The 10,243-nt window shown below is 30.2% G+C and overlaps 1 long non-coding RNA gene across 2 annotated transcripts; it reads right to left on the bottom strand.

The window, feature by feature from the left end:
• Nucleotides 1–5,224: 5,224 nt before the first annotated feature.
• On the bottom strand, nucleotides 5,225–8,944 carry LOC112784118 (uncharacterized). Of its 2 annotated transcripts, XR_003193722.3 has the most exons (5): nucleotides 8,639–8,944; nucleotides 7,653–7,712; nucleotides 7,429–7,558; nucleotides 6,502–6,562; nucleotides 5,249–6,383 (listed from the first exon to the last, which is right to left on the bottom strand). It is a non-coding gene; the product is annotated as an uncharacterized lncRNA (long non-coding RNA). The 2 variants fall into 2 exon arrangements; XR_011878460.1 differs by having other exon boundaries at nucleotides 5,225–6,562.
• Between the last annotated feature and the right edge of the window lie 1,299 nt (nucleotides 8,945–10,243).

Below are 10,243 nucleotides of genomic sequence, written 5' to 3' on the forward strand. Positions count from 1 at the left end.
GCACCATCGCTACCGTTGGGTCACCATTGCCATCGCAAGGGAGCAGAGAGCGCGTGTGAGGATGAAGAAGAAGGCCCTGCCATCGCATCCATCGTCGTCTTCGCGGGTCCCTGTCGCCGCCATCGTCCTCACCGCGAAGCCAGTGCCATCGTTGTCATCATCGCATATTGTTGCTGCACGTGTGGTCGCCGCCCCCTTCTGAGTCCGTCTCCAGGGAGAGAGAGGATCCGCGAGTGAGAGAGAGAGAGAACTTGGAAGGGAAGTCGCTGTCGGAGGAGGAACCAACCGCGCCATCGTGCTCTGCCGTCAAGAAACGCCACTGCCACCGCTGAGATCCACTGCTGGTAAGGGTTTTGAGTTTGGTTTTCATTTCTTTTGAGTTTTCGGGAGCTTTATCATCACTGCATGTTTGTTACAGTCACCATCGCCAGAGTTCTGGTTGCCATTATCACATGGGATGGCTGCCGCCAAACCAGTTCAGCGACCGCCGCTGTTTCATTTTTTTATTTCAGTAAGTGTTTATGTTTTGAAAACTCATGCGTTAGTATTCTGTTATACTTGGTTATAAACTCTGAAGTTCTGGTAACGTAGGGTTGTGCTCTGAATGTTGCATGTCGCTTTAATGTTGCTGTGGTTGTTGCGAATATGGTTTGAGTTGAGGTTGCGGCTTCTGCTAATCGCAGACTGAGAGAAAAGATGTTCTATGATGCGTTTGGGTTCTGGGTTTTCTTATCGAGGTAGGGGATTTTTCTAAAAAATAATTTATTTTAAATTAGAAATGTTATAAATTGATATGATGTGTGAAATGCATTTTTGGTGATGATGTAAGTCTTATGAATTGTCTGATTTGTCTTGGATGAATATGGTTGTCTGTTTGATTGGAATATTGTCTGATTTTGTTAAATTAGAGATTTCTGATTGGTTTGATTTGAAATGATTTTTAATATTTGTAAGTCTGAATTTTGTTTTATTGGAAACTAATTTCATCTTGAACCTGTTGGAAAGGGTTGAGGATTGGTTTGGTTGGGACCCGAAAAGTGTGGCAAAGTCCAAGTTTTAAGGAAGGTACTACTGAAATTTATATAAAATCTGAGACTTTGTTTGAAACGATATTTTGAAAATAATGGATTATATTTTGAATTGAATTATTGATAAATGAATTATGTTTGAACTTATTTTATTAAGAAAATTATTATATTTTGAATGTAATTTATTTAAGAAAAGAATTTTGTTTTACAATCGATTTAAAGATGAAAATACTTATGTTTTAGAATTTGATTAAGTAAGCAAATCTGGAGGAGTTTTAGTGGATTTAGAAAAAACTTGAATTTCAATTGACTAATTTCACTTTATGACGTTTTAGGAAAAGTTTGAAATATTTTTTAAAAATTTTGAATTATCAAAACTAAAATAATTTTTGAGCCTTTGGAAACGCTTCAGATTTAAGAGTGAAATTAAAATTGGTTTTCGGTTTAAATGATTTGGTTTTGGTTTAAGTAACTTGGTTTTGAAATTAGTTCAGAATATTTGGATACATGACTTGGTTTTAGTTTAAATTCTATATTATATATTCAAATCAAGAAGCTAAGGTTTTAGAGGTTTTCAATGAATTTAAGAAAATGAGTTAGGTTATTCTCCCCTAAAGTCTTGAGACTCTGCTGAGAAATTCTATCACCAAATCCTGATTTAGAATGAATCATTTTGAGTCTTTCAGAAGAAATTTTGAATTTGGCATGATTTTGAAGTTCTTTGGAAGTTTTGGAAAGATGTTGCGGAAAGTGGCTCTGTTTTGAAAAGAAAATTGATTTGAGAAAAGTGGTTCTTGGCGAGATATGAACTGAATACGTTTGTTATTTGAAAGTAAATGGGCCAAGAATGATTTTTTAAAATAAGATTTTTAACCTGATTGATTGAAAGAGTGTGTAGGGCACTATATCCCTAGCGTGGAAGATCTTCTACTGCAAGAGTGTGCCCGACACTATATCCGTAGGGATGGGGGTTCCATTTACATATTTATGATCGAAAGGTGACATTCCCATGGGAATGTGTCAGATTGGCAGTTGAACTGACAATGTGATATCACAGCCAGTAGGACAGACATTCATCATATGCATCTATGTGACATTGTTTAGGTGTGCATATTATAATTAGTTTGCCTATGTGAATAATTTTGTTTAACTGCTAATTGCTATTCTTGATGTAACTGCTTTGATTGTGTTTGAACCTCTTTACTTGTGTTTGTGACTGAAATTTTTTGGATTGTAGTGATTAGATGTTGATTGAGTTGTATGGGCCTTAGGCTGTGTTTGATTATGTGATGGGTCTAAGGCCGTGGCTGGTACGTGTTTGAAGTCTAGTTCTGTATAAAATATCTGACTGGTTCAGCATAGACTTAATGAACCTATGCTTGGAACATGATGATCATCTATACAGCTTAGGTAACCTCCTTTGTGTTTATGGTCTAGTAAGGTATGAAAAATCAAACTGATTCAGCATAAACTTAATGAACCTATGCTTGGAATAGGTTGGTCATTCATACTATCTAGGAAAACTTTTAAGATTTTACAAGAAAGGAAAAAGATTTTTTATTTTGAGAAATTAACCAAGTTCTCTTTAAAAAAGGATTTTTGGATTTTGAATGTAAACCTTTGGTTTTTGAAGAGACATATAGAACGAGTAATGATCACTATACATTAGAAACAGTTTATGTTACGTATCTTATTATAGCAATTTTGTAACCTTATAGTGAAAATCAATGAGGACGAAGTATCAGAAGAGTTTATTTCATTTTATGTTTATTTGATATTTTTGTATTATCTTAGTTATTATTATTTTTCCTCGTCTTTATCTTTACAAAATTAGTGACATTCTGATAGTGAGGGTGTTACAAAATTAGTAATAAATATAACTTTATTTCAATTTTAATTACAATTAGAGAATGTCATATTGCATATTTTAGTTATTAATAATAATATGTAAGAGAGATAGAGTGGGTGAAGGAATGAGAGAGATAGAGAAAGAGAGAGAAAGGAGAAGAGAACTTTTTTAATTTTTGAAGGAAAAATTTAATTTTAATTGTAATGAGAGAATGACACGTGGCATATTTTAATTGTAAAATTAGTAATATATAATAGATGTCTTTATTAAAGATTTAGAGAATTAGCATCTTCTTAAAGCCTAAAGTTCTAACCTATGAAGCACGGACACTTCGCTGAGTTGTCTGTCTGCGTGTCGGATACATTTTGGACACGACACTTGCCGACACTCGTCCGACACGCGTGTCTGCTGTGTCCAACCGTGTCTTAATAAAAAAATAAAAAATTCTTCTCCGGACACACCAGGACACACCTAAATACCATCACGTGTCAGCGTGTCCAGTCTTATTCTTAACATATATTCTTAAAATAAATTTAGATATAGTATATATTATTATTTATTAAAACAAAAATATTTTAAATACTTGATATAATTAAAATAAGACATTAAAAATAATAAAAAATTTAATTTATATTTTAATATCAATAAAATATCAAATTATCATTACGATTTATCTAAAAAATACTTATATTTTATATGTATGCGTGTCCCCGTGTCATGTAAGATTTTAAAATTCGCGTGTCGGCATGTCCTGTGTCGTGTCGTGTCCCATGTCCGTGTCAGTGTCCGTGCATTATAGGTTCTAACAAAAAAAAGGATGAATTCATAACTGAAAATGATTTTCATAATAATAATTAGACCAATTCTTCGATATAGATGCAGGAATGAATCTACACATATAGATTTGTGTTGGAGGAGCATCTGATTGACAAGTGTCCGTTCAAAAAAATAACTTTTGTGGATCATTGAATGACAGCTATACGAATGTCAGTAGAAGTCAGTGAAAGGTGATGCAATTTTTGAGATTAAGATAGGTTGATTAAATTAATTAGAAGTGGTGCCATTAGCCATCAGTTGAGCACATTCATATTATATTAAGCTGGACATAATGTGGGCCAAAAAATCTTAGAACAATGTATGTAAATTTTTTTTATAAATGGGCCTAGAGATTTTTTGTAACAAAAGGTTTCTTGAATGAAATGTTAATCCAGTTACAATTACTAGCATTACCAGTTATATTCTAAACAATAATAATACTTACACACACTTAATACTAGGAGTTATAATATTAATATTAATCATAAATATTAATAACAGTATAGATAACAAAATTCGTAATAATAATAATAATAATAATAATAATAATAATAATAATAATAATAATAATACCTAAAAGATAAATAATGTTATTTATATTATTAACATTATGATTTAATACTTTTCTTACCTTCATAATTAATTTTAAAAAAAAAAGTAAGTTATGGCAAATTTAGTGATTTAAATTTATAGACTAATTTAGTAATTAAAATTTGTTCAACATTAAGTTGTTCGATTAGTTATTTTTTAAGAAATGAATTAAGATAAAAAAATATAAAATAGAAAAATTATGTGTAAATATTATGAAAAAACAGGAAAGCTTTTATTATTCTATTAAGTTGTATTATTAATATTAATGTTGGTAATAATATTATGACTTTTGTTACTATTAATATTCTGTATCTTAACCATGTCAAATGTTATATACACCTCAAATAGATTTGAGTTTTCTCCTGATATAATGACACGTTCAACAAAATCTCACTACTACATACTTGACTTTTACTAACATTTAAAAAATGTTACCAAATCATATTAAAATATTGTTTATGTACATTAGTAACATTTTAACAAATGTTAAATATACCCTATGTTACTAAAGAGTTTTACTAACATTTTTCTAAAGATTTAATAACATTTAATAAAAATGTTACAATAGATCTTCTATAGTAATATTATGAGAAATGTTACAATAGACCTTTTTGGTAACACATAAAGAAATGTTACAATAGATATATTTTATAACACTTAAAAAAATGTTACTATAGATATTTTTTGTAACACTTAAGAAATGTTACAATAGATATTTTATGTAACACTTAAAAAAATGTTACCATAAATATTTTTTGTAACACTTCAAAAAATATTACTATAGATATTTTTTGTAACACTTAAAAAATGTTACAAAAGATCTTTAATAACATTTTTTTAGTTATATTATACTATTTTTTGTTTTATATTATACACAATATAAATATACTAAAATTAATTACTACAACATGAAATATTTCATTAAATTCACAAATTTATAAAATAAAATTTTTATAACCTCTTTCATTAATTAATAATCATTGTACAAGTTTGGTTCTTGACGCAAATAAAATGAGAAAAGAAAAAAAACTTATAGCACTTAAACTCTATGAAAAATAACATGAAACTGAACAGTAAAAATTATTACTAAAGAAGAAATAACATGAGCACAGATTTGTCCTATAACGCTATCAAATTAATATGAAATGAAAAATAAGAAGTCTTTATTTCATGCCTTTTTCCCAACATTCCCCCTTAACTCTTTGTCTTGCATAAAGGACAAACTCAAAAGGAAGAGAAACTAATGATGACCAAAGTTCATACTTTGAAACTGCAACATCTGCACAGATGCCTATAATCCATAGCAAATGTTACACAGGATAAAATTTAGCAATAATAACTTATTAAAATTAACTAATTCATATTCATGCTAGAATAATAGATAAACACCCAAAACATTGTGTATGCTAACACGTAAACTATGACCAAAGATTAACATATTGAACAATTGATATTAAAATGGCTTCTAGGTCATGTCAGGAATGGATGCCATAATCCCACATCCCCAGAAGAAAATAAATTAAAAATAAAGTTAAACGAAATAGCAGCTTATTATATTTTGCAGCTAAACCTCAATACCGAGCAAGCCAACACCTCTTAAGAACAACTTCCTCCTAAAAAGCCAACAATTTATCAGTAAGTTTCCCAAATAATTAGCATATCCCAACGGAATCCTACAACTGGGGAATTACATACCATTTCTTTCTTCCCCATTTTAATGAGGTTCTTTTTTCCCTATCACAAACTTCCTTGTGTTCCACTAACTTACTAGATACAAAAATTAATCTTCAAGAAATAAGGATAACAAAAAGAAATTCAATTAGAAATTCAAGTGCCATAAGATATTAATAAAGTGAGAAATTATGGAGAAATATCCGAACCAAAACTTTCAATGAAGTAGATGACATAAGAACTGTTCTATCATGCAATTAACTTTATACATTTGTATCCAACCATCAACCCTGGACAAGTATACAACATGATATAGTGTAAAGATATTCCAACAGGTTCCAAAAGAATATCAAAACATTTGGGCACTCCAGATGCTGCAATATCATACCCATGCTCTGTTATCCAGAAAAGTTTTCCTGGAAACCAAACTATACCATGTGTTGGTTATAGATCAATTCAATGATCGTCATATATGTGAATATTATTATTTATTTAGAATAGTATAGCTTGGCTAAGAAACTCGTTTTTCAAGTAGTAGTTAATCACCTGATAACCTTTCATACCCATTTTCTCAAGGATCTTTTGACATGTAACCTTGTCATCAAAGCTGAAAAAGAAAATTAGAAACAAAAAAATAAGACAAGTTTCTTGAAATACAAGGTAGAAATCCATTTGCCAATTTGGAGATAGAAAAAAAAGAGAGAGAAACTAGGAGGTGTAATTTAACTTCCATCTAGAACTTTAGGGACAAGAACACCAAATCGATTAACAAACTCATAAAAGGTCTGTCTAGTAGGATAACCTGCACAGCTGATTCTAATAGCCTCAAGGACACCCTAAAGCAAATAACAAATAAACAATCACCAACTGTAAATGGTTGCCATTGAAGTTTCTCCTTGCATGTTTAATAAAAAGAAAGCTAATAATGACAAATATACACCATATACTCACACCACAGTTTAATTAATGAATAATGTTGAGAATTTCAAAAATAGCATGCTTGAGGACATTGTTTGTCCTCACGCATCTGATATAGTGAGGTTTGATGAACTTAGGGTTTCCATCAATGACTGAAGTTATAGCTGCACTTTTCAGGAACATGTGTCACTTGTCACAGAACATAAGAGCAAAATTTTCTAGATACTTACAACAGAGATGTCAAGGATTTTATTATCATGATTCAGAAGAGGTTAACAATGGAATGCACACCTACCCTACATCATCATGGTTACTTTCTTTAATGAGAGAAACAAGAACTTTAAAAATTAAAATTAAAATACAAAGTTACAGGATTTTCACAATTCAACAAAATCTGCAACATCAAAGATGAAAAGAAAAATTAGAAACAGAAAAATAAGATTGATAAAGAGGATTCTCACAATCCAACAAAATCTGCAGCATCAAAACTATTACAGGATTCTCACAATTCAATAAAATAATTATCAATAAAGGGAATTGAGAGTATGATATTACCTAGACAAACATAAGCCCTGCTCAAATGTAAAAACTATTGTCCTGCTCCGGATATAGTAATCAAATGAAAGGAATGAAAATGTCGTTGCATGCTGCAAGTTACTCCCTCATGGCTTGAACATAAGCCCTCCTACTCTCAGAAACACCATATATTAATTAAGTTAATTAACTACCAATTCAAACTCACAATATATATTATTCAGTTTATTAATTAATTTGATTACCTGGAGAGTATGAAATTGATAGGGAAGGTGATTCAGGTAGCATAGAATAGATACACTTGTCTGCATTAGAGATAATGAACGGCTTATTATTCCAAGAGTTACTACTATTACTAATTATAAGCTGTTGTTAAACACAAACATATTAATTAATATTTAGAATAATTAGAGGAAGACTACGACTTAATTAATTATTATATATTGTACGTTCTTGAATTTCTAGTACACTAATATAACAATTTGATTGATATCTTCACTAAAGGTGATAGTGAAAAATTTACATAAACTCACATACTAAAATTGTTGATAAAAAAATCTTTTGTTATCATGAAAAAGGAGTCGAGTTGACATTTTCAATACTTTGTCAAAAGAGATTATTGCATTAGACTTTTGGTGACTTCAAGCAAATTTTTATTTTGTATATTCTCAAATCATACTCTCTTAAATTGTACAATGTCTAGGTTCCTCTAAGATATAAGATATATAGTAACATAAAGTTCTGTGAGACATTTCTTCAAACACCTTAAATGCACTTCCAAAAGAATAAAGAACTTTCATTAAAAAGACTCGTATTCAAAAAATTTGGATTCAACATTATTCATCAAACACAACATATGAATTCATTGGCATAACAATAAAAAATCATTAACTATAATTTTTTAGCTATAATTGATAAGCCAAATGAATAAACAAATTCAGCAAAAACTAAGAGAAGTTACTTGTGCTATTGAAGTTTTTCTTTTTCAATCTACAATAAAAAAACTCCATTGCATGATGTTGATGAATCAAGGCACAATCAGGTAAGAGAACTAGCATGATAGACTTGTGAACCTATAAAATCAACCTTTCTATTTCCAAAATGATTGAAATGAGTAGTGATGCATGAGATTAACAAAAGGCACAATTTCCAGAAGACATGGATTCCATTCAATGAGATTAAATTAGACACAAGAACACAAGCATAAAACAATAGATTATGTGCTACGTACCTTGAGAATTTCCAATTCAGATCCTAGAGTAAAGAACTCACGTTGACAGTAACGACGGCACGACGGAGGCTTCGATGACAGTGGCGGAAGAGAGATCAAAAAGTCAGAGCAATAGATTGAAGATGATTAAGAGGTGGATTCAAATCTTCAGAGCAGAACACGCGATTGTGGTTTCCATCTTGAGGATAGATTGAAGAGGCGGATTAAGAAATTGAGGAGGATGGAGATGAGGCTTCACGTTTCAAAGCACCGAGAGTCAGAGCAAGAAAATTTGTGGTTTCAATTTTGAAAATTAATTGAGGATAGAATAGGTAACACTTTTTGTAAGTTTTTTAAAAAAATTAAATATATTTGTTAACATTTGGGTATAAATGTTACTTAAAATTTAATTTTATGATAATTACTAATATTTTAATAAATATTAAGAGATAAATATTATTAAATGTCTAAAATGTAGTAGTGTCTTGTAACCAAGGTGGGGGGTCTTCAGTCTCTCGATGGTTCTCTTTTTTTGAACTGAAAACTCTATTAACCATTGAGATATTAACTATTGAATAGTGGTAGTAGTGGATCAGTCTTTCTTTTTTGTTTTGGTCAAGGGATTATCTTTTCATGCTAACGAACTATAATTCAAATGACATAATCTCTCTATCCTCATCTAGAGATTTCGAATTTGAGTCTCACTCCTAAATTTAAAAAAAAAATAATCTTTTCATTCAACTTAACTTTTTATTACAAAAAATAATTCCTTAGACTATTTAACCATTTTAGTTGGGGTTCTTCTCATTGATGTTTATTATTATTATTATTATTATTATTACCGTTGTTACGAATTTTGTTATCTGTACTGTTATTAATATTTATGATTAATATTAATATTATAACTACTAGTATTAAGTGTGTCTAAGTATTATTATTGTTGAGAGTATAATTGGTAGTGCTAGTAGTTGTAACTGGATCAGCATTTCATTCAAGAAACTTTTTGTTACAAAAAAATCACTAGGCTCATTTATAAAAAAAATTTTATGTACATTGTTCTAAGATTTTTTAGCCCACATAATGTCCCGCCCAATATAATATGAATGTGCTCAAATGATGGATAATGGCACAACTTCTAATTAATTTAATCAACTTATCTTAATTTCAAAAATCACATCACCATTTTCTGACTCCTACTGACATTGGTATAGCTACCATTCAATGATCCACAGAAATTGTCCTTTTGAACAGACACTTGTCAATCAGATGCTCCTCCAACATAAATCTATATGTGTAGATTTATTCTTGTATTTATATTGAAGAATTGGCCTAATAATTATTGTGATTACCAATACAAATCATATGCACAAAAAAAAATTACATATCATATAAAGAAGAAATTAAACGGTAGGTAAAGCATGTGTATAATTGTTGCTGTAGTTGCCTCTTAAAGTGTCACACAGGGCTCGATACCGAATAGTAGTTAGGTTATAGTGAATTTTGTGCGTGCGTGTGTGTTTGAACAAAAAAAAAGAAGAAACTAAAAATGAATTGAATGCTTGTGGAAGTGTGATCACAAGTACTGAACCCTTGAGTTATAATATGTTATATATAGCCGAAGACATC

Source organism: Arachis hypogaea, chromosome 20, assembly GCF_003086295.3.
Source record: "Arachis hypogaea cultivar Tifrunner chromosome 20, arahy.Tifrunner.gnm2.J5K5, whole genome shotgun sequence".
Taxonomy (NCBI): domain Eukaryota; kingdom Viridiplantae; phylum Streptophyta; class Magnoliopsida; order Fabales; family Fabaceae; genus Arachis; species Arachis hypogaea.